The sequence below is a fragment of the Fragaria vesca genome, linkage group LG1 (assembly GCF_000184155.1).
Source record: "Fragaria vesca subsp. vesca linkage group LG1, FraVesHawaii_1.0, whole genome shotgun sequence".
In the NCBI taxonomy this organism is placed as follows: domain Eukaryota; kingdom Viridiplantae; phylum Streptophyta; class Magnoliopsida; order Rosales; family Rosaceae; genus Fragaria; species Fragaria vesca.
The window spans coordinates 22,559,801-22,583,859 of record NC_020491.1 but is presented as its reverse complement, the minus strand read 5'-3'; the positions used below and the strand labels follow the sequence as shown (position 1 = coordinate 22,583,859).

At 40.0% G+C, this 24,059-nt stretch overlaps 4 pseudogenes; 2 read left to right on the top strand and 2 right to left on the bottom strand.

The window, feature by feature from the left end:
* The first annotated feature begins 482 nt into the window (after positions 1 to 482).
* LOC101295461 lies at positions 483 to 953 on the top strand (annotated as a pseudogene).
* A 2,322-nt stretch (positions 954 to 3,275) lies between these two features.
* On the top strand, positions 3,276 to 7,482 carry LOC101291475 (annotated as a pseudogene).
* Positions 7,483 to 8,930: 1,448 nt separating this feature from the next.
* Positions 8,931 to 12,270, bottom strand: LOC101291187 (annotated as a pseudogene).
* Positions 12,271 to 13,988: 1,718 nt separating this feature from the next.
* On the bottom strand, positions 13,989 to 22,765 carry LOC101290909 (annotated as a pseudogene).
* Positions 22,766 to 24,059: the final 1,294 nt, after the last annotated feature.

Below are 24,059 nucleotides of genomic sequence, written 5' to 3'. Positions count from 1 at the left end.
TCTGCTCTTAAACGGGTACGATGTGTGTGTGTGTGTGTATATATATATATATATATATCATTTCATTTCGACGCTTCTGCTTCCTGAAAAATTTCAAAAACACGTATCCGCGCTTCCGCTTCCACGCTCCCGCTTTCGATTTCATGCAACGTAGTTTTTATATATAACCTATCTATATATTTTCACAATCATTTTATGTTTCCTTTCGAAATATCGATACTTTCCGATATTTCAGTCGAAATATATATTATTTTTTGAACCTTCAAAAGTTTCTTCGAAAACCGAAATTTTAGTCCTTGCCCGCACCGCACCAAACCGCATCCAACCGTTATTTTATGAGAAAATGACATATTACTGCCTAAACAGTAGTATAATACAAAAACCTACTTTACAAAAGATTTAAACAAGGACATGAGTAATGCCCAAATCCAACAACAGAAATCACTTTGAGAGTTGAAAGAAAACCCTAAGGCGGTGCCAAGATGCAGATCTTCGTGAAAACCCTAACGGGGAAGACGATCACGTTGGAGGTGGAGTCCTCCGACACCATCGACAATGTGAAGGCCAAGATCCAAGACAAGGAGGGCATCCCGCTGGACCAGCAACGCCTTATCTTCGTCGGAAAATAGCTCGAGGACGGCCGGACTCTCGCCGTCTACAACATCCAGAAGGAGTCGACTCTCCACCTGGTGCTCCGCCTCCGCGGTGGCGCCAAGAAGCGTAAGAAGAAGACGTACACCAAGCCCAAGAAGATCAAGCACAAGCACAAGAAGGTCAAGCTCGCCGTGCCCCAGTTCTACAAGGTTGATGACTCCGGGAAGGTCCAGAAGCTCAGGAAGGAGTGCCCTAACGCCGAGTGCGGCGCTGGGACTTTCATGGCTAACCATTTTGATCGGCACTACTGCGGTAAGTGTGGTCTCACCTATGTTTACCCGAAGGCTGGTGGCGATTGAGCGATTCAGAGTCTAAACGGTGTCGTTTTACTACTATCAGTTTTGAACAAATGGTTTAATTTATTTGAAGGTTTAGAGCTTGTAATCCTCTGTTGGGGGTTTATACTGAGAATTATGCTTCTGAATTTGGAATTTTAATGGTTAGATTTTAATGAATTTACTTGCTTCGATAATTCTATTAGGATCAAATTGGTGATTGCTATCAGATTAGATGACATAGATAGCGTTTCTTTTGAGACAATTCCTGGCTGGATTTGTTTCCTACTGGCTACTATTACTTGGGAATTGGTGGATGTCATAGACTGTGTAGTGGACTCTCCATTATGCCTTGTGAAATGGTTTTCATATGTATGGGTTGAAGTCATTTTCCCTTTCAATCGTCTGGTTTAGTTTGCTATTTGTATTTGATTGCAAAGTGCAAACGGTGCAGCAGCTACCCCCATCTGTTTGACTGGTTTGCTGTTTATTTGGATTAGTTCACATTTCTTTACATCAAATAAGCTGCAATTCCTTTAGTGCCACTCATTCCTTTAGTCACTTAATAACTAGTTAACTAGTGCCAGAATTTGGTTCTTTATAAATAGTCATGTGTTTAATGATCATACCAGGATGTATATAAATTACTGAAACTAAATGGTTTTATTTCCCCCTGTGGTGTTTTGTTGATGTGTTTGTATTACTTTTGGCACAGATGTGCCACCTGTCAGTTTTGATTTTTGATTTTTGACTTGTTGAGTATATATGATACAGATTAAATTCTACATCTATGCATTTGACACTGGTGCTGTTAACCCTCTCTTCATGCCTATAAATGTTTCTGATCTTTGGTTGCTATATTAGTTGTAGTGTCAAGTGTGAGTGCCTTCCTCTTGTATATACCAGTAGTTTAAATTTTAAATGATGTGCTTCCAGCATAGTTATTTTGTTTCATGACTATTTGAAATGGTTCTGGTTCAAGTCATTTTAATCTTCTGGTTTAGTTTGTTATTTGTCTTTTGTTGCAAATGGTGCAGTAGCTATCCATCTGTTTTATTGGTTTGCTTTGGAGTAGTTTACATTTTCCTTACATCCATGTGATTGCTTAGTGTTACTCAGTTTTTGCTAAGCCGTCTGTGATTGCTTATTGCCACTAGATTAATATTCAGATCAGTATATATGATATTGATTGAATTCTACATCTGTGTTGACCCTCTGGCCATGTTTAGATCAGTTTTTGATCTTAGGTCGCTATATAAGTCGTAGTGTGCGTGCCTTCCTCTTGTATTTACCAGTAGTTTATAATGTTAAATGATATGCTTCCTGCATAGTAATTTTGTTTCATGATACATTACTCTGCCATTTTATCAATGTTGAAGTATTGGTAAGTTGCATTTCTTGTCCCTGAAAGGTGTTGTTTTTGCATATATTTTAAGGAGATTTGTTTTCACACATATTTGAAGTAGTTTTGTTTCCACATTCAGTTACATGTCCACCACACGCTATTCTTTAGCAAGTTGTCTAATTTGCGCCTTAGGTTCTGCTTTTGTGCCAAAGACCCTTGAAGTGATCTCCTGCTTGACATCACTAACAAATGCATTGCCATATTGTTTTATTCCCTACAGACTGCATTGTTTTTGCAATTTCACACTTTGTTCATGATAAGTTGATTCAATGTTAATATTGAATAGACTAATAGTATGTTTTCTCGTTGTGCTGATGGTACAAACTTATGCACAGCCTGAAATGGCATAATCATCAACATTTCAGTGTCATGATTAGAATGATGTTTGAGTTCACAAATAATGCATTGCATGCATTCTCATTAGAGACTTCTCTATTGGAAAGTGCTTATGAAGATCATGAATAATGTGTGAATCCCCTTTTTCTGCTTTTTCTGACGTCTGAACCATTGCATCCCCCCATACCCATGCAAAGTATCTAGGTAGGAAGCTTAACCATCAGCTAGATATGATGATTGATTTAGTTTTAGTTTGAATGAATCCCATTTCAGTGTGGATTTTTCTCATTCAAAAATAAGAGGACCAACTTCACCATCTTGATTTCTTTACCTAGTTTCCAATGAGCAAGAGGTGGAGATTATCCAAAAGATGCAACACCAGTCTTCCACGTAGTTGATGAGTTGATAAGTATACTAGATTCCAAGTTGGTCATGTTACCTTTGTATTTTGTGCTGATCATCTTGTTGGTTTTATTTTCTGGTCGGGTATCTTGCTGGTTAAACAACAGCCATTTGAAATTTTATATGGCCTAGATTGGCCGAGAGTGTGCCAAGGCTAGGCGAACGGGAAGAGGGAAGACATAAGTGATCGGAGATTGAGAAATATGGAGGGTGAGCTCAAGAACTTGCTCAAGGTATGGATCACAACCATCTTATGTTTATCTTATTGCCATTACATAGTCTCCAGATTAATCCCAACGGGCCTGCTCAGGCTCATCTCCCTCCTCCCTGTCTTCTACCTCTTCATCACCGCCCCCTATCTCTCCATTCCTTTCATCTATGTGGACCTACAATTGTATTCCTAGTCTGGCTAGGCATCTCCAGGCTCCTCCTCTTCTCCTTTAACCTTGGCCCTCTATCGCCACCTCCACCTTCACTCTTCCATTTCATCTCCCTAGCTTGCCTCCCCATCAAAATGAAATGAGACCCGCCTAGGAAAACACCCCCAATTGATCAAAGTGTCACAAAGGGGTTGCCAAACAAGTCAGTTGCGTTAGCTATGAAGGCATTGCTTTTGGGTATGATCATTCATGCCTACAACTACAGACCACATCTGCACCCGTACGTGATACTAGCCTTGTACTGTTGCCACATGTACTTGGGTCTAGAAATATTCTTTCCCCTAATAGCGACTCCGGTTCAAGCTCTTAGTTTCGAGCTCGAGCCGCAGTCCAATGAGCCTTACCTCTCCACTTCGCTTCAAGACTTTTGGGGTTGTCGATGGAACCTAAGAGCAAGTCCACCCTAAGTGGAAAAGCCTGACCTAGGCCTTCCTCCATGTCAAAGGAAGACCCAACAAGAAAAAAGCAAGTCCACCCATGAAAAATATTATGACCCAGCCTTCATTGGGTTAAGACTTAGGTCAGACCCATGACCCAAGCAAAGGAAAATGAAGGTCCGGGCCTTCCGCGCCATATCAGCCCAAAACGTGGGCCACATGGACATCAGGGCACAGACAAAGGCGAGTGGAGCATGTGCGCGTCAGAGCACGGACGAATGGGTGAAGGTCGTCATGGGCACGTTCTTGTCTCCACCTCTACTTGCCAAAAACTGGGCCATGCATAATCGATCTGGGCCTTTGCTTTTAATTAAATAATCCAAGGGTTTTAATTAATACAACATTTATTTATACAAGCTAAATCTAATTATGTTTTATATACTAATTGATAACCTAATAAACAAAAAAAACTATTGGGTAAAAATAATATTCTAGGTTTGGAATATACTTTTATTTACATTATATTTATGTTCTAATTATTCTAATTAATTCCAATAAATTGCAAATACAACGTGACTACCTATAATCAAAATTTATTTATTACATTTTGTATAATTTCAATACGTTATTTATAATTTTATTAATATATAAAATCATTATTCACATTCAAAATACCTAATATAAAATTCAATAAACAGTCACTGCACGTGGCGACCCAGAAACAGAAATCGTGGGTGGAAACTGCAGCCCAAAATCACTGCCACGTGGCGACCCCGGTCTCGCCCATGACCCCAGCCTTTTCAACGAAGACCCAGCAGGTGGACATGCTCTTAGAGCATGTCCACCCCAACAGCAAAAGCCTGACCTAGGCCTTCCTCTACATCAGAGGAAGACCCAGCAAGAAAAAAGTAAGTCCACCCCTAAAAAAATTTAAGACCCAGCCTTCATTGGGTTAAAACCTGGGTTAGACCCATGACCTAGGCAAAGAAAAATAAAGACCCAGGCCTTCTTTCTCCAGCTCAGCCCAACTGTTGGTCCCTGCATGACGCAAGGCTGACGACAGCCACGTGAAGAGCAGAAGTGGAGCTGGGGCACTCGAGAAGACAAGCGCGTTCGGCGCACGGACGAATGGCAGCGCGCCTTGCGCGTGTCCAACGCGTTTTTGTCGCGTAGCAGGGGTTGGGCTGCGCGCCTGGGCCACGCGTCAGCGGCTGGGCTTGTTCCGGGGAATTCAAATGCAACGGTCCTTTGATCTGGACCATTGGTTCATTTCAAAAAAGCAAATCGACGGCTCAGGTGAATTGACCGTTGCAATCCCAACGGTTAGAAGCTCCCAACGGTAAAAAGTTGGCAACGGGTAAAAAAAGCTCCCAACGGTAAAAAAGCTCCCAACGGTAAGGAAAAAAAATATAAAAAAATTTATACAAATCCTATAAATACATATTACCCTCCTATAATTTTTTCACCCCACACAAAAAATTGTGATCCATAGTTCTATATAATTTTTCATATCTCTACCATCTCACAATTCCTCTCTTTCTTTGACCACAATGGATAATTTGTGGGAAATGATCCGCAAGTCGCAAGAAGAAGATGATGAAGATGACTTGGCGACAAGCGCCGCGGTTATTGCAGCAGTGGCTCATCATGAAGCTCAAAACCAACCTCCGCGTCACGGTTCTCTTCCCGGTCGTCGTCCAAACCAACCTCGAGAAAGGGAGGACAGTGGTAAAGGTCGAGTTCGATATAGAATGAGCCATAAGGTGTTCAACCGAATACGTGATGGCCTTTGCAACTATGATCAATATTTTATCGAAAAGTCAAATGCTTTGAAGAAAGTCGGTCTACTTCTTGAGCAGAAGATGACGTTTTCTTTGCGGATGCTTGCTTACGGTGCTGCGGCAGATCAATGTGCTGAGTATTGTCGGATGGCAAAGTCCACCTCTATCGAGTGCCTCCAACGATTTACAAGAGGAATCGTTGCTCTTTACTCAGCAGAGTACCTTCGAGCTCCTACTCTGGCCGATCTTAAAAGACTTCTTGCTAAAGGTGAAAGACGAGTCTTTCCAGGGATGATTGGGAGCATCGACTGCATGCACTGGCAATGGAAGAATTGTCCAACCGCTTGGGCTGGTGAATATAGTGGGAGAAAGAAAATCCCTACTATAATTCTTGAAGCGGTCGCATCTTACGACACTTGGATATGGCACGCCTTTTTTGGAATGCCCGGGGCATGCAACGACCTCAACGTCCTAGCAAAGTCCCCTTTGTTTGACGAGCTTACTGCTGGTCAAGCACCAAAGATCCAATTCCAAGTGAACAATAGAGTTTATAAATTGGGTTACTATCTCGCCGATGGAATATATCCTAGGTGGGCGACTTTCGTGAAGACCATTCCAAACCCCACACGGCCCAAGGAAATTACATTTGCCAAAGCTCAAGAGGGATACAGGAAAGATGTGGAGAGGTGTTTTGGTATTTTACAAGCACGATTCGGTATTGTTAGAGGAGCTGCTCGGGGGTGGGATAAAGAGGATCTCCGATATATCATGTTGGCTTGTATTATCTTACACAACATGATAGTTGAGGACGAACGCCCTGAAGATACCGATGAGGATTTAGAGTCTGACGAAGAAGAGGACAACAATATGAGGCCAAGGATAGCAGAAGTTTGGGATGGACCTACTGGGCAAGATTTTGAGAAAGTTGGTAGAGATGCTCATACTTTTGAAGGTTTCATGGAGCGGTACAATGAAATTAGAAATCAGTACGATCACTCAAACCTACAAGAAGATCTTATCGAGCATTTATGGGAAATGCAAGGCAACATGGATATCTAGATTGCGGTTTTTTTGTTTTGTTTTATGTTATGTTTGTGTTATTTTAAAATTTTTTTTCTAGGCTTGGCATGTCATTTTAAGTCATGAAATAAATATTTAATTTCAATGTCATTTGTTTATTTAATCATAATTTTATTAATATATAAAATCATTATTCACATTCAAAATACCTAATATAAAATTCAATAAACAGTCACTGCCACGTGGTGACCCAGAAACAGAAATCGTCGGTGGAAACTGCAGCCGAAAATCACTGCCACGTGGCGACCCAGGTCTCGCCCATGACCCAGGTCTTCCCAACGAAGGCCCAGGGGGTGGACTTGCTCTAATGGTCACCAATATCCTACGCCCCACCGTATACGATCCCACACGGCACCTGTGTGCGTGTGTAGTCAAGGGACGGTGGGCCAAGCTCTTGGCTTTGATGGCCACCTTTGCCGTCTCCGGGTTGATGCACGTTGCTACTTATTATTATTTGACGCGCGTGTAACCCACGTGGGATGTGACGTGGTTTTTTGTGCTACATGGGGCTTGCCTGGTGGTTGAGGTGGAGGTGAAGAAGGCGGTTGCAGGTGGAGGTTGCATCCGGTGGTTTCTGGGCTGTTGACGTTTGTGTTCTTGGTTGTGACCGGCAACTGGCTGTTCTTTCCTCAGTTGCTTAGGAATGGTGTTGATACAAAGGCTATAGGAGAGTATGCAATTATGGTGGCTTTTGTAAGGGCTAACTGGCCTCATTTACATTACAAGGCTTGAAATGGAGAATTGGGGTTAGAAATTTTATCAAATGGGTGCACGTATATGTGTAGGCAATGGGTCTGGTTATGGGATTTCATGCAACTTAGCCATCATTCCTAAAGCTGAAGATGTTTGGAAACACATTGGTATACCCCAAGGGATGGAAATCACTTTGTTTATAGAACTCGGAAGGTTGGTCTATTTACCTAAAGCAATGGAACATTTTGTAGCACTCCTGCAATCTAGTTATGCTGAAGAAAAAGCTATTACTGAGGCTGTTGTACAAGAAGAAATCGGAGTTTGAATAAATGCTCTCTTTGAAAGCTAGCACTCGAAATTTGAAGCTTAATGTTGATGGTGCAAGAACTTCCTATGGCTTGATTGGTGCGGTAGGTTTGAATTAATGGCTTTATGTATAATGAACAAACTGAAGAGGTGCTCCAACCTTCACATTAAGACTTGGGGTTTATTCACTGAGTTGATCTCGAAGCTTGCTATTGAGCTTCATATTTTATGCTGCATTTAGTGACACTATTTAGTGCATGACTGTCTTTCAATTTTTGAACAGATATGGAGCAAAGCAGCCATACATTCCTTTCAAAGCATGATTTCATGTTCATTTCCTTACACATGACTTCACATCAGCAAATAAAACTGTTGATTCATCCAAGGAGTTTAGGTATCTGAAGAAAGGACAATTTTGATAAATTAGGGAGCAAGTACCACAGTTCCAAATCCTTAGACTAAGAAATTGAGAGAATTGTACATAATACAAAGATATGTAAAGAGATCACCATTCAATTATTCAATTTGGTTGGAAGTAGAAACATTCATTTCATGACACATGCACTTCTTCTTGGCAGCTAGGAGAACTGGAGAAGGTCAGACTGTATTCGATATGAGAAATCAAGGAGTACATAGTTCAGTAGCTAAAACATCTAGAAGAAAAATAGGGGGAGTACCACTCCGATTACACATTAGAACACTCAATAATAGCTGGGCGTGCAAGCGGTTCAGCATGCTCCGCCGATATTAGTGCTTCCAAACCTCCAAACGTTCACTACCCCCACTCGATCAGTATGTCTCTTCATATCTTCCCAAACTCTATTCTTTCTTTCCTTCCAAACTCCATCCGGCAAAAATAGAAAGCCTACCAGAAGAGGGCATTAGACGAATGCTAAGAACATGATTGCAACCAAGTGAACCAACCCATAACCCTTTTCTTTATTAAGACTTCACAGAATATTACTTAACTATAATCAAGTTCCCTTTCTTTTTCAATGGTCCATTTTTCTTGATCAATTTGAACTTGGAAATCACAAACATGGAACCCAGCTTATTTCTAGACCAAAACAAACAACAAAGGTATCTGAGTTTGCAACAATAATTTGCTAGCTACAACAATTTGCCTCCAAACTTAACATAATTAACTAGTTACATACGTACAAATGAAATCCTCTAGTCCGCTACTGCAAAACTGGGAGAGCATTAGGGAGGGCCTCATGATTGGAAACAGAGATGGTCTGAAACTTGCAGTCAGTCGTCAAGAAGTGAGCAGCAGCATTCTCTACAATGGTGATTTTGTTGATCAAATCAAGCAAAACGTGCTCAAAATCCTCCCCATCAGTCCACCCATGAATCTCAGCCTTAAGAGCCAGAAGGGTTCTCCCTAATCTTATCGAACAACGGGAAATTCTTCCTTGGCATCACAAAATCTCCTTCCTTCAGTTTCAAGCTAGGGCACTAGTCACCAACCCCATCACCCAAGTATATCAGTTTTTTCCTTCCTTGAGTCGAAGCTTGGATTCTCTCAATGATCACACTCTTGCACATGTTAGGAGGGCAAAGGCTACACCTATGAAAGGAAGTGGTGAAATCACAGAAAGGTGAAACTCTAACCCTACCTTCTTCGTCAACATAACCAGGGTTAGTGTTGATCTCTGAGAAACATTCCTGTAGACCAAGATGCTTCAAGATGGTCTCAATGAAGAACATGTCACATCCCGACTTTTAAATTTTTACTTTATTTACTAGCTTGATATTTATAAGAATTTTACCGTCTTTGTCAATGAGTTTATAGTTTAATTGGTCCCTAGAGGGGTTTTGGGAGACGACTCTTTCGGTGGAGTTATTCGTAGGAGAAAAATGTGGCGATGGTAAAAATGGTAATTTTAGCTAGTAAAAGGTAAATTTTATTAGGGTATTGTTTTTGGGGTGTTAATTTTAGTGTTGGGTTTTAAATGTTTTGGGATGGTGGAACCGGTTGGAAAAGCCCAACCCATATTTTTCTCTCCCTCTCCCAGACTCTCTCTCCTCTTCCCAGAGTTCTCTCCCTGCCAGAACTTCCAGCCGCCCGTCCGTCGCCGTCCGGCCGCCTGAGACCGTCACTCTGGTCCTGATTGGTCAGCCCTTGACCCAGCTTCCTCCCTGGGCTAGCGTCAGCCGCCCTAGCGCCGCCGTGAGGGAGTTATCTCTCCCGAAAGGTCCGACTGTTCGTGGTGGTTCTCTCGTCCGAACTCTCTCCTCCGGCCGCCATAGCCGGAGCTGCTTGGCTCAAAAGAAAGCCCTCTTCCCTTACAGCAATTCCCCAAAAGGTCTCACCCTCTCTTGAGCTAGGTAAGAAGAAATATGAAGTTGAAATTCTAGGGCTCATTTGATGTTTTTGTTCGATTACCCTATCTAGGCTTGGAATTTGTGTTTGTGCTAGTTAGGAAAGTTGTAGAGTGTGTTGAGAGGAAGATGCTGTTAAATTTTGGTAGGCATTGGAGGTTGCCAGAATCGGCCGCCGGCTGCCGCTGCCCGCGGAGCAGACGGCGGCGCCACCGCTGTTTGGGGGATTTTCATGGTTTTAAATGTGTTATGTTAAGGGGAGTTTAATGGTATGAAGTTTAGAATTTTTGGAGGAGTTTTGAATAGGTTTTGGATTTTTGAAAGATTGGTGAATTTGGCAGTTAATAGGGTAGAATCCGACCGTTAGATTTCTTTATTATTGTTTCAAAATGTTAAAATAAATGTAAGAAGGTTGTGGTTGGAGTTTGGCGTGAACCCGATAAGCTTAACCCTAGAAATTTTTGGAGGAGTTTTGAATAGGTTTTAGATTTGTGAAAGATTGGTGAATTTGGCGGTTAATGGGGTAGAATCCGACCGTTAGATTTTCTTTATTACCGTTTCAGAATGTTGAAATAAATGTAAGAAGCCTGTGGTTGGAGTTTGGCGTGAACTCGATAAGCTTAACCCTAGAAAGGGTAGTGGGTTAGGCAGAAGAGTTTTGGGTTATTTATTTAAGTATTATTTATTTTAAAATTGAAGTGTGGTCCTAAGCATGATTTTTGTGCCAGGATTTAAGGAGACCTCACTTGAGGGGCGAATTGGATTTCGTCAAGCTTAGGCCTAAAGTTGTGAGTGGACTTTTGTTTTAATTAAAAGCATGCGATGCATTACATTGTTGATCAGTTATTCTTCTGCTGAAATTTATTGCTTTCTTTGATATTTGGCAATTTTCATCTTTTGGAGAGTTACCGAAAATGAGATTTTCGGTGGATATGTATATTGGATGTTTATGAGGATAATATGTATATAAAAGCTAGCTAGCAATACGTGCTTGGTCCATCATAATGAGGTGAAATTTCATTATGGCGTGACCTGAGTGTTAGACACAAGCGTCATAGCCCTATATGAAAACTACTTTCTTATCTGATTCATATAGGTTTTCATATAGGGAGTCTACAAATATATACACTCGTGCTTTTCCGCCATAATGAGGTAAAATTCCATTATGGTGTGAGGTGAGCGTTAGACGCAAGCGTAGTAGCCTTCTATGAATTTCTATTTTTCTATTTTGTTCATAGAATTCGTACAAGGAGTCTGACGAGTGTAAATGCATACACATATATATATTTATATATAGTTTAGCCTGAGAGGCTCCATTTTATTGAGTTTTGGAGACTGGCCAAAGCTAGTCATATATTTGCCAATTTGTGAGTAGAAAGCTTTGAGCTGTCGCATGCAGCATAATTTCTATGAAAAATTAAATTGGGAATGCATAAATATTTTTATTGAACTCATTTTTGTCCACTCACTCTAACGGTTTCAGATGTTTTCTCCTGGGCCATTCGTTTTAAAAATGCCCAGTATGTAGGTTAGCATAGTTGAGGTCGGGCGTACATGGAGACGAGGCATAATCAATAGTATAGCTTCCGCTCATATTTCTATTTTTAGTTCTTATTTCCTCTAATAGAGTTGCTCTGAACCTGTGATTGTTGGTTATTGGATTTTTGCTAGACTAGTAAATATAAATTGGGAGATGTTGTGATTTGTGGGGAGTACGAAGGCTCCAAGAGTTTATTAGGTTGGAGTTGGAACTATTAGAAGTGTTTGCAGGTGTTTTAGTTAGGAATGGTTGTCCATTTTCAAGGGAGGTTATGCCAATTTTTCGATAAATTTTCCTTGGAGGTGGTCCCTGCAAGATTTACTTCGGTTTTAGGGTGAAATTCGGGGTGGGTCCTAACAGAACACATTGGCATCACTCACAATCTTCAAATCACATCCGAGAGCATGAGCTGCTTTAATGGCTGCCACGATTTGGGGATGGATTGGTGTCATTTTGAGCACCTCCACGATGTCCTCAACTGTTTTACCATGTGAATGAAGCTCCTTCATGATGCGATCCACGAGAGAGTTCCATGGCATGGTGGGGAGGAGCTGGTTGAACAAGTCGGTGGCACCCAAGCCGTCGAAGACCCAATTGTCGTTGTCACAGTTGATGATGGTATTGTCGAAGTCGAAAACCACCACAGTTCCAACCATGTTTCAAGAACAAGAATCACCACAAGAACAAAACTCTTGGTGCTCTTGGCTTTGATATATGACCTCTGAAAGAGATCAATGCAAGAAGACCAAGGTTTGTTGTTGCTGTTGACGCAAAATGAAGGAAGAAGAGGGCAGGTGTATATAGGGGGGAGAAAGCAAGTACGAGTCGTATAGGGATTAGGATTTCAAAGGAATATTACGTGAATAAACGAGGAGTGTACTCTACCTTGGATGAGAAGAAACGGCGGGAACATGCGAATATTCCCATTAGAGGTGGCAAACGGGCTGTTAAGCACGGGCACGGCACGAGCACGGCACGTTTAAAAGCGGCCCGTCACGGCCCAAGCCTGTTAACGGCCCGGCACGGCCCAAGCCCGTTATTCTAATGGGTCGGGCTGGGCTTAGAAAAATGAGCCCATGGGCCCGGCCCGGCCCGAGCCCGTTATACGCCCGGCCCGGCCCAAGCACGATAATATGAGGCCCACGGCCTGGTCCGCTATAAAATATAATTTTATAAATATGAAGATAACATATTTATAAATAATAAACTTAGTTTTAAGTGTGAACAATATACTTATATACTAATAATTATTTATTTAAGTATGAATTTGTATTCCCTTAGACTCATAAGAAGTTTTTGCCTAAAAACTTATTAATTGTAAGCATTTATCACTTATTTTTTTAGTTTGTTAACAAAGAAAAAAAATGATCGATAGATTATGTGAATTAATTTTGGTTTGTAATCGTATCATGTATAATTAAAAGTTGAGATTATGAGAGTAGAAGCGGTGGTACAGGACATTATCTCGACCATTTTCCATTTTCGACACGAAACGGGCCCGGGCCGACCCAGCCCGAGCACGGCCCACCATGTTATGGGCTTGGGCCGTGGGTCGGGCTGGGCCTTACATTTGAGTAAATGGGCCGGCCCAAGCCCGAGCCCGTTAAGAAGTGGCCCGTCATGGACCGGCCCAAGCACGGCCCGAAACCCGATTAGGCGGGCCGGGCCGGGCTGGGCCGGGCCGAGCTGGGCCGGCCCGTTTGCCACCTCTAATTCCCATATATGATCATTAGCTTATCACTCCCAAAATTATCTACGTAACACAAACTCTATTACAAACTGGAAATGTCCCCTTTTGTGAGTCAGAGTTCTTAGTTCGACTCATAAGAGTACTAATATTTGTATAGTAAACACTAAAAATAAAAAAAATGATAAGTCATTTGAGTAACAATGAGAGACTTTAGACTTAATATGTACAACCATACCATCATAGATGTACTAAAAACATTCAATGAGGGAAACTACAAAACAGAAACAGAACACTTAGAAGGTCATGCATATACTTTGGCAAGTAAATTATAATAGTCATGTAACCTCAAATTGTGGATCTTGTTATAGAATGCCAGTACAAAGTTAACCGCAGTTCAGTAACTTGTTTTCTAACAAACCAACAGTGAGTTAAGTTTGGACTGGACTCGTAGTTGAATGACACGATGTGAAAGGAAGTTGTAATGGCTCAAATGGTGGAATAAAAGAAGCAAGTCATCCATAGAGATTCATACATTATTTAAATATAAAAGATGAAAAGAGTTATTCATTTTTGTATATATGAAACTTGGTAGTTTTCTTACAGATGTGGTAGCTATTAAGTGTTATAAGCACAGAAGTTCTTGTACAAAATCATAATATTCACTTGGTCTTGATGGTATATTACTTATGCAGTGGGGTAAGAGGCTGCCATAGCAATACCACAAAGACCTTCCGGTGCATCAACATCTCTTTGCATTCTTATGTACCCTAGTTCACCCCATTGTGCCCCCCATGAGTTCTTAACCAACCAATACTTGGTCTCGTCATCACTGACGCCATAACCAACTATAGTAACACCATGGTCTAGGCTTGTTCCACAAGTTCATGTGAAAACACCACTTGAACATAACTGGAAATCAGATCCACTAGCATCAATGGCAACCGAAATGGGTTGATTCGCTACGGCCTTAAGAAGGGCGCATCTTGGTGGCTGGTTATTGAGGCTGCATGGCTTGCTTCCTTCTGTACATTGCATGTACCATCGACACCGGTGTAGGGATAATTCGCCTCAGTACTAAGTCCATGATTCTGATTGATGAAATCAAAGGCATTGTCCATCAAGCCACCCTCACAACCTTGGTCTTCACCATTCACATCACAATCAACCAGCCCTTGCTCTAACAAAGAGATTAGTTTACCTGTTGTAAGTTGAGTAATTCCTTCCATGGCTGCAACAGCTGAGAATGCCCAACAACATCCTGTGTATATATAGATGACAAATTAGTACAAGTTAATCTAGTAATCTTTAATTTTTACTAAAAAATAGCAGTTGTTTTTTTGTCTATAAATAACAACTAGCTAGATGCTTAATGATACACACATTTTATGCTATATTCTTAATGTATTTCCTACCCTATTTAGCTTCGTTAATTCCTTAATAATGCCATTTCTAGCTTGTTTCTGTGTTGTAAGTCAAAAGAGGCAGTTTTACACAAAAGAAAGCTAAAACACAAGAGTTGAGCGAAATCCTAATCAAAGGAGGATTCCTGGTGCAGCAAGGAGTCTCATTAAGTCGCAGAATTAAAAGATAAGTCGTTTAGGAAACTTTCCTGTTTTGAAAAGGGGAAACCAGTTGCAGTCAGAAAACCTAATCCAACTTGGAATAGGAATATGTGAATGTGTATAAAAGGGGGAGGACGAATTTTGCAGCAATCAAGGATTTTATATGTGCTAATCAGAGAATTAAGGGAGATTCCTTCCTTTAAATTCGTCATTTGAATTCTGTTATTCCTTACCATATCTATCTGGTTTTATTTCCCTTGCAGGAACCCTAATTGCGCACCAGGAAAGGAAGGAAAATCATGGATTTTCGTTAGAGGCCTGATTGATAGCAGAAGAGGGAAAGTTCTTAATCACAGGGATTTCCTTTGGAGAACAAGGACTGTACCTGGTCCATATTCAAGCCTTATGCAATGGATCACTGCACAAGACATTCCAGAGAATTCTGGAAATGTCTAAATCAGGATTTAAAGCAATAATTCTACACCGTTGGATCACAAATCAATCAAGGGCTAGGAAGATAGCTAGGGTTCAGCCAAGACAGTATATAAAGCAGCAGAGAGCAACGTTTTCATTATCACTTCCTACGCTCTAGATATTTAGAAAACGTTCTCTTAGTTTCTCTCATTGTCGTGAGTCCCTAGAAGAAGAAGGAGAGAAGCCCTTGCTGCCTCGGGCGTTCCAGGGAGTACTGAAGCCCTAGCACAGCCTTGCACGACCTCAAGTTCTTGATCGGCCAATCGGTCCATTGAAAAGTGTAAATTTATGTTTAGCACTTTCTGGCTATCTTCTTTTGTTTTTAGTTTTCGTTTAAGAACCATGTGTTTTATTTTCCGAATTGGATGGAATCTTTGTTGAGAACTAAGTGATTTTCAGATAATAATAGTTATGATTTCATTGTTCTAATGATGTTATGCGATTGAGTCAGTTGCCTTAGAAATTCGTTGAAAGCATGTTTGTGTTTGATATACCTATGTTAGAATGCATGCTAACTAATGCTATGATCTGTGCTAAGCCTCGTAGGTAATTATATATAGATCACCAGTAGTGGAGGCCATATCCTGTATGGTTGGGAACATGTTTTGCATGTGAATGGTTATGCGTCGTACGTAAACTCTTTGCATGTTAGGGTTCGTTCTTTTGCTTAATGATTTGCATGTTTGTAGACAGATACTTACACTATTGATAGCAGCAGCATGTAAAATGTTCTAAGTTCAGACGTTCTAGCTTGGATGACTATTTAGAAGAACCGATTAAATGCATGACCTCGTAGGCTTGTATTTAGAACCCTTATGTGTTTCTCTTTGGTGATAACTCCATTGTGTGATTAAAGTTCATTGGATTATGTTTATGTTTTCTGGAATCTGGTTTCGAAAGTGTGGAAGTCGATCACTTGTAAATAGTAGTTTAGTATCTTTTCTTTACTGTTTTCGTAGGAATATTAGAACAAACCCTAAAATCCCCCCCCCCCCTAAAATCATGTAAATGTAATTGTTGTTTATACTCTGTGATTAACTCTTCTAGTTTTGTAAATGCAGGAGCACCTTAAAGTCCCCGGATTGATCGAACCTTATTTACCAATACTACAATTGTCAAAACAAGGTTCATAATTGTCGCACGCCCGGAAACGAGCGCGTCAATTTTGGCGCCGTTCCCCCACACTTAGCTTTTGCTAGTCCCTTAGCAAAACCAAACTAACAAACAGACTCTAAACAAAAATAAACAAACAGACTTAAAAAAAAAAAAAAATACACAAACAGACACTCAAACTTTAATGCCCATAACTATTGTCTCAAAATCTCTACTCTCATGGCATCAAAAAGTAGCATTCAACCAAGAATCATTCCAGGAAGTTTCAGAAACTAATTGCCATGCATAGATCACATATTTACACGTAGGACCTGATAGAACAATGGTGATATTTAAGCTCTGCATGTTTCAAACAAGTATGATTCATTCTCACAAGGTATGCACTCAATCTTCACTCAGATTTTCTGGCTAATTCACTCAACAAGTATGCAAGATAGAATAGAAAAATTGCATTTATATGAACAGAAGCACAATAAAACAGATATAAACCTCATGAAAGAATATGATTACTCACACAAACGAACCATACCATATGCTCAACTCTTGACTCTTGGAACAAACTCCACAGATCAAGTTTTACTCATCTTTTAGATCAAAAAGAACTTTAGAAGGTATAAATTTGGCTAGGCTAGGGGTATGAGTTTAAGGGCAAAGAATTGCAAAAATTCCTTAGGACCTAGCAGAGCATTAACCAACGCTTTATGTCGCCAAAACAAGGACCAAGACATCTTTTGGTCCTCCAAAAACTTCACTGCACCTCCTTACATAACATGAACAGAACAAAGGCCAAATATTTCGATTTTAGGCCTTCCATTTACATCACAACTCCTGTTCCACAAACAATATCCAGTATTTCTTTTCTTTGTTCAGCCAAAATTTTATTCTTTAATTTCATTTTTTTTTTCACGGCATTGTCTTTTCTTTTTATACAGCAAGGACATTACAGAAGCTCCTTCCCCCACACTTGCTCTTCATCGTCACCTCATCAAGTAGTCTTCACACAAAATGCTCTACTAGGTCCAAAGGACAAGGGTAGAGATATGTTGTACTAAGCTCAGATAACAATTACATAGGTGATGAAAGAAAAGGCTTAATGTAGGCTCAAATGGGCTCAAACTAAGGGGTGTGCAGAGCACATAAAAAGGGACACAAGTTAATTTGGCAATGGTGATCATCCTAAAAAGTTCCAATTATCCTTTCTTAAATCAGAGTGTTTTAAGATTAAAAGTTTCGAAAGTTCACAAGAGTGAGTTCTAGTCATCTCTAGTTCATTAAAAGCTATGGTGAGCAATCAATCAAATTGAAAGAATAATGAGGTTTGCAACAATTATAACCAAGAAAATGAATCAAAATATTTCAATGAACACTCAGAAAGAACATCACATATATAGGCTCAAAAGCTCACATTTAAGGTTCATATGGATCAAAAACTTGTCTTAGCATGCTCATTTCTGTACCAGAGATTCAAATCATATCCACTACGTTTCACATGATTTCCATTTATTTCAATTAACTTCAGAATATCAGTTGGAAATCATCTTGCAATCTTAACCATAATTTCAGAGATTATACAATCATAGACAATTAAGGGCTCCTAAGACTCAAAAAAAAACAAAAAAACTACAAACAGCAAACGAAAATTTTTTAAAATTTTTAACATTTTTCAATAAATGACTCAATAAACATGTAAATCCTTCCCCCACACTTAAACTCTTTATTGCCCTCAATACAGAACAGAATATAGCATGCAACATAGAATAAAACATGGAAACAGGGATTCACAACAAAACAACCTAAACAAAAACGAAATAACAAAAAGTAATAGTTTAACGTTGATAAAGCTCCCCCTTGTAGATATCCCATACTCACAGCCTTCGGGTATGATTGAAATTTAGGCACCTGCCTCAAGGTACAAGACCTTGACCTTCAAATGAAAGCTCCTTGCAATCGATACTTCAAAGTAGATGTAGGGTGTCCAGAGAATGGAGAAACACTTGGGATGTCCATGCAAATTTTCTGACCTGATTTGCTGTAGAGTCAGTAGAGTTGCATTTCAAAAACAAGATATTAATCCAACTTTCACAAAATTAAACTCAGAAAAATAAAATTAAAAATAACGAAGTAAAGATAAAGAAAAAGAAAAAGTTGTCCAAAAATAGTTGCAAAAAGGTGCAACAAACCACTAATAAGTCTATTACAATATCCAAAAACTGGAAAGTAAAATAAAAATAGAAAGACTCAAAATTGCACAAGTGTGCGACTCGAAGTAGGGCTGCCTCCCTAGAGCGCCTCGTTTAACGTCCATTAGCTAGACGTATGACTTCCATCTTCAATCCTCATCCGCAAACAGGGTTTCTTCATCAACATTGTTCATCCAACCTTCGACAGCAGAGGGAGAATCTGGGGGAGAGTAGGACCTCCCTGAGTTGCCATGGCTGCCATAGCTAAAAATTGAGTCATCATCGGAATTGTCCTCTTGTTCTTCATCTGAATCCATCCCAGTCTTCCTTCCATTCCGAGCAGTTGGTGGTTTAGGTGCAGGCCCAAAGTATCCACCAAACGTCTCCTCAAAGAGTGCAATGATCTTGGAGTTCATAGCATCCATTCTTTTGTTGATTTTGCTGATGGACTCAAAAAGGACGACTTGTTCCTTCTGCAACTCTTCAGTGGTGGCAATTAACTTCTGCAGACGCTCCTCCTTCTTCCTCTTGGTAATCATCTTGTGGGGAGGGATGAGGTGGGGTGATTTTGGTGAAGTGGCCTCCATCTTGGGCAGCAGAGATGGCTGAGGAAAGCTTGCTGGATTAGGGATCCTTTTAGGCTTGGCTTGTGCAACCCTCTCTTCATAGACATGGCGTGGCCACTCTTCCCTTCGTGCTGGTTGCACTTGCTCTTGTTCAGCTCCTCCTCTGGTGAATCTCTTCAGGAACAGCTCCTTGCATGTGTCCCAAGTGACATTGTGATCAAGCTCTGTGAGAAACCACTATGTGGCCTCCCCACTCAAGTGTTGATGAAAGAGGTTCACAGCCACAGCTTCCGCATTAAGCTCCATTGGAACCATGAGTGTACACACGTTCTCCACATGTGCAACATGAGATGCTGCATCCCATCTTCCAGTGCCGTCAAACATTGGTACTACTTTGAGCATGTTGTAGAATATTTCATCCTTCTTGAAGTAGAGAATTGTGTCCAGGATCGAAGGCTTATTTGGGAAAGTCATCTGGACATTCAAAGTAATTGTTAGTAATAAAACATACAATTTACAGAAGTTAAAAGTAAAGTTAGACAAGTTAAACAAAGATGAGTTTCAATAAACACATAAGACACTACATGTCTGCATTACCCTATGCTTAAGTTTATTTCAACTCTACACTTAGGTACGGGTACAGAGGACAATGGTGTGCAATGGGACTAAAATAGCTACCCAATCCATAGTCATGTTTGATCCAATATACCTTAGTGCAACTTACAACAAAGTTAAAACAACACTAATACAACATTACTGAATCTAAATTTTATTCACCCTTCAAATCCATATCTCAAGTTGTAAACTGTATTGGTGGGAACATAGGCGTTGCCATCTAAACATAAGCAATTCTGTGGTTTCAGAAGGCTTGAGTGGCAAGGCCGAAGTGAAATGGGCTGGTAGGGTTTCGTTTTTAGGGGGCTACGGAGGTTGAAACCCATATCGTGCTTACACACAGTCTATAGCTATTTGAAACCCAATTTTGGTCCCAGTCGCTTACTCGGGCCTAGGCACCACTCAAAATGCCCCTTACTCAGCTAGGAACTACTTATCTTGTTGATGATCCAGCAAGAGCACAATATGGGCCGCCCTCAACCTCGAGAGACCTTAAAATGGAACTCACGAAGGGTTAAGGCCCAAATCTGCTTTGTGGCCTCTTTAATTGGACAGTTTACCAAATGCGATATAAAGCTGAAAAGAAAATAAAACAAACAATCAGTAATAAAATAAATTAAGTAAACTAAATAATTAAACTAAAAGAAAACAGTATGAGACTTTTAAAGTCCCCGGCAACGGCGCCAAAATTGACGCGCTCGTTTCCGGGCGTGCGACAATTATGAACCCTGTTTTGACAATTGTAGTATTGGTAAATAAGGTTCGATCAATCCGGGGACTTTAGGGTGCTCCTGCGTTTACAAAACTAGAAGAGTTAATCACAGAGTATAAACAACAATTACATTTACATGATTTCAGGGGGGATTTTAGGGTTTGTTCTAATATTCCTATGAAAACAGTAAAGAAAAGATACTAAACTACTATTTACAAGTGATCGACTTCCACACTTTCGAAACCAGATTCCAGAAAACATAAACATAATCCAATGAACTTTAATCACACAATTGAGTTATCACCAAAGAGAAACACAGAAGGGTTCTAAATACAAGCCTACGAGGTCATGCATTTAATCGGTTCTTCCAAATAGTCAACGTCTGAACTTAGAACATTTTACATGCTACTGCTATCAATAGTGTAAGTATCTGTCTACAAACATGCAAATCATTAAGCAAAAGAACAAACCCTAACATGCAAAGAGTTTACGTACGACGCATAACCATTCACATGCAAAACATGTTCCCAACCATACAGGATATGGCCTCCACTACTGGTGATCTATATATAATTACCTACGAGGCTTAGCACAGATCATAGCATTAGTTAGCATGCATTCTAACATAAGATATCAAACACAAACATGCTTTCAACAAATTTCTAAGGCAACTGACTCAATCGCATAACATCATTAGAACAATGAAATCATAACTATTATTATCTGAAAATCACTTAGTTCTCAACAAAGATTCCATCCAATTCGGAAAATAAAACACATGGTTCTTAAACGAAAACTAAAAACAAAAGAAGATAGCCAGAAAGTGCTAGACATAGATTTACACTTTTCAATGGACTGATTGGCCGATCAAGAACTTGAGGTCGTGCAAGGCTGTGCTAGGGCTTCAGTACTCCTTGGAACGTCCGAGGCAGCAAGGGCTTCTCTCCTTCTTCTTCTAGGGACTCACGACAATGAGAGAAACTAAGAGAACGTTTCTGAATATCTAGAGCGTAGGAAGTGATAATGAAAACGTTATTCTCTGCTGCTTTATATACTGTCTTGGCTGAACCCTAGCTATCTTCCTAGCCCTTGATTGATTTGTGATCCAACGGTGTAGAATTATTGCTTTAAATCCTGATTTAGACCTTCCCAGAATTCTCTGGAATGTCTTGTGCAGTGATCCATTGCATAAGGCTTGAATATGGACCAGGTACAGTCCTTGTTCTCCAAAGGAAATCCCTGTGATTAAGAACTTTCCCTCTTCTGCTATCAATCAGGCCTCTAACGAAAATCCATGATTTTCCTTCCTTTCCTGGTGCGCAATTAGGGTTCCTGCAAGGGAAATAAAATCAGATAGATATGGTAGGGAATAATAGAATTCAAATGACGAATTTAAAGGAAAGAATCTCCCTTAATTCTCTGATTAGCACATATAAAATCCTTGATTGCTGCAAAATTCGTCCTCCCCCTTTTATACACATTCACAGATTCCTATTCCAAGTTGGATTAGGTTTTCTAACTGCAACTGGTTTCCCCTTTTCAAAACAGGAAAGTTTCCTAAACGACTTATCCTTTGATTCTGCGACTTAATGAAACTCCTTGCTGCACCAGGAATCCTCTGATTAGGATTTCGCTAAACTCTTGTGTTTTAGCCTTCTTTTGTGTAAAACTGCCTCTTTTGACCTACAACACAGAAACAAGCTAGAAATGACATTATAATTAAGGAATTAACGAAGCTAAATAGGGTAGGAAATACATTAAGAATATAGCATAAAATGCGTGTATCACTTAATAACGTACGTACCACATTGGCCTTGATCCTTGAAGGGGTTACAGCTCCTTTTTGTCTCCAGTCCACAGTAGCTGGCATAGTAACGTTTTCATACTTGAAATAAGTGGTCTTTGTGGAACATTCATGCCCCTTGAATCGATTTTTCAAGGCAACAAATTCTTCATTTGTAAGGTCTGCAAATTGATTGACACTTAACTTATAATGCATGCTTGCATCATTGTTGGATAACTCTACATATGCTACATTTTCCTTGAATATCTGAAAGCGCTTCTCCTTCTCGTTAATATCGTTGTAGACATGTCCGTAATGAGCCATCCATTGCTCGTATCTCCCATACATTGATGCATCTTGGAGAGTGCGAGAAGTGGCTTCAGAGAACCAAGCCCCAAACATCATGAGCATCAAGGCCAAACAAAGACATTTTCCAAGGTTGGTGAAGTACTCCATGGTAAGCTAGCTTGGATATGGTGATCGAAGTAAATGAACTAATGATGAGAAGGTATGCACTGCAATCTAGATTGCTCAATTTATATAGAGATCAGAGAATGGAACTTGATGTGTTATCTCCGTGCCTGAAAAATCGATCTTCATAATAGTTGCGCCCCATAAGATGCTCTGACATGCACTCATTGTCTAATAAACTAATTTGATATCAGTAACAAATCTAACAAGCATACAAAATGCTAGTCTTTTGTTTAATAGCGACGGTTTAGCATTACAGAAGTTTGACCATGACTCCCTCCCTTCTGGTTCAGTTAGGATTACAGATTTTAGCATTATAACAAAAATATTTTTATGGTGAATCTAACATTTGCAGCTAGTGTACCGATATAATTAACAGCCTCGATCGCTTTATAAACAGAAATTTCCCAACAAAAGCTAAAGTACATATAACCTCCTTTTGATGATGATCTTCTTTTTTGTTGTCCAAGAAAATGAGGTTTTCTGTTCTGACATTGTTGTCATCATATATTGGAATGTTTTTTTAATAAAGGGTCGGTGCAGCTACCCTCAAGCTTTTATTAATGAAACCGTCGAATACAAAATAAAGACATAAATGATGAAGAATAAAGTGTAGAGACAAAGAGATAGCAAGAGAATCATCATCTTATTCATTGATAAGAGCCCTTTATATAGGGAATTACACAATACCAATATGGTAAGGATATGAATACATAGATCTAGTCTAACTACATATCCTATTGGCATAAGGCCAAGGCACACATAGAGAATATCCTAGAACACTCCCCCTTGTGCCGCGCGCTGATATGCCGATGGTGCTGATCTGTTACCTCGTCAAAAACCTCGTCAAGTCATAAAAACCCTGTGGGAGAAAAACTGAACCTTGATCGTAGGAGAAAAAGAGTACAACGCACCCTTCACATTTGATAGTGACATGTATGTATGTGCTAGACTCCCCCTGAAGTTCGCACCTCCCCCTAATCTTTACATCAATCATAGGGCTCTTCCTGATTCTTACTAATCACGGAAGTTTCAAAAACTTAGCATGTCAATGCTTTTTAACATGTCTTCAAATGTGGCATTGGGCAATGATTAACTAAATCATGCCATATTGTCCTCAAATGATCTTTTACACTTAGATCTTGAGGAGAAGGTCGCTTGTGAACTCAAAACATAAGTTCGTGCAGGAAATCAGGTTTCCGCGCAGCATGACATTCAATTACTAGAACAGTCGTAACTTCCTTTAGGAAGTACATATGAACGAACCGTAAACGGTTTT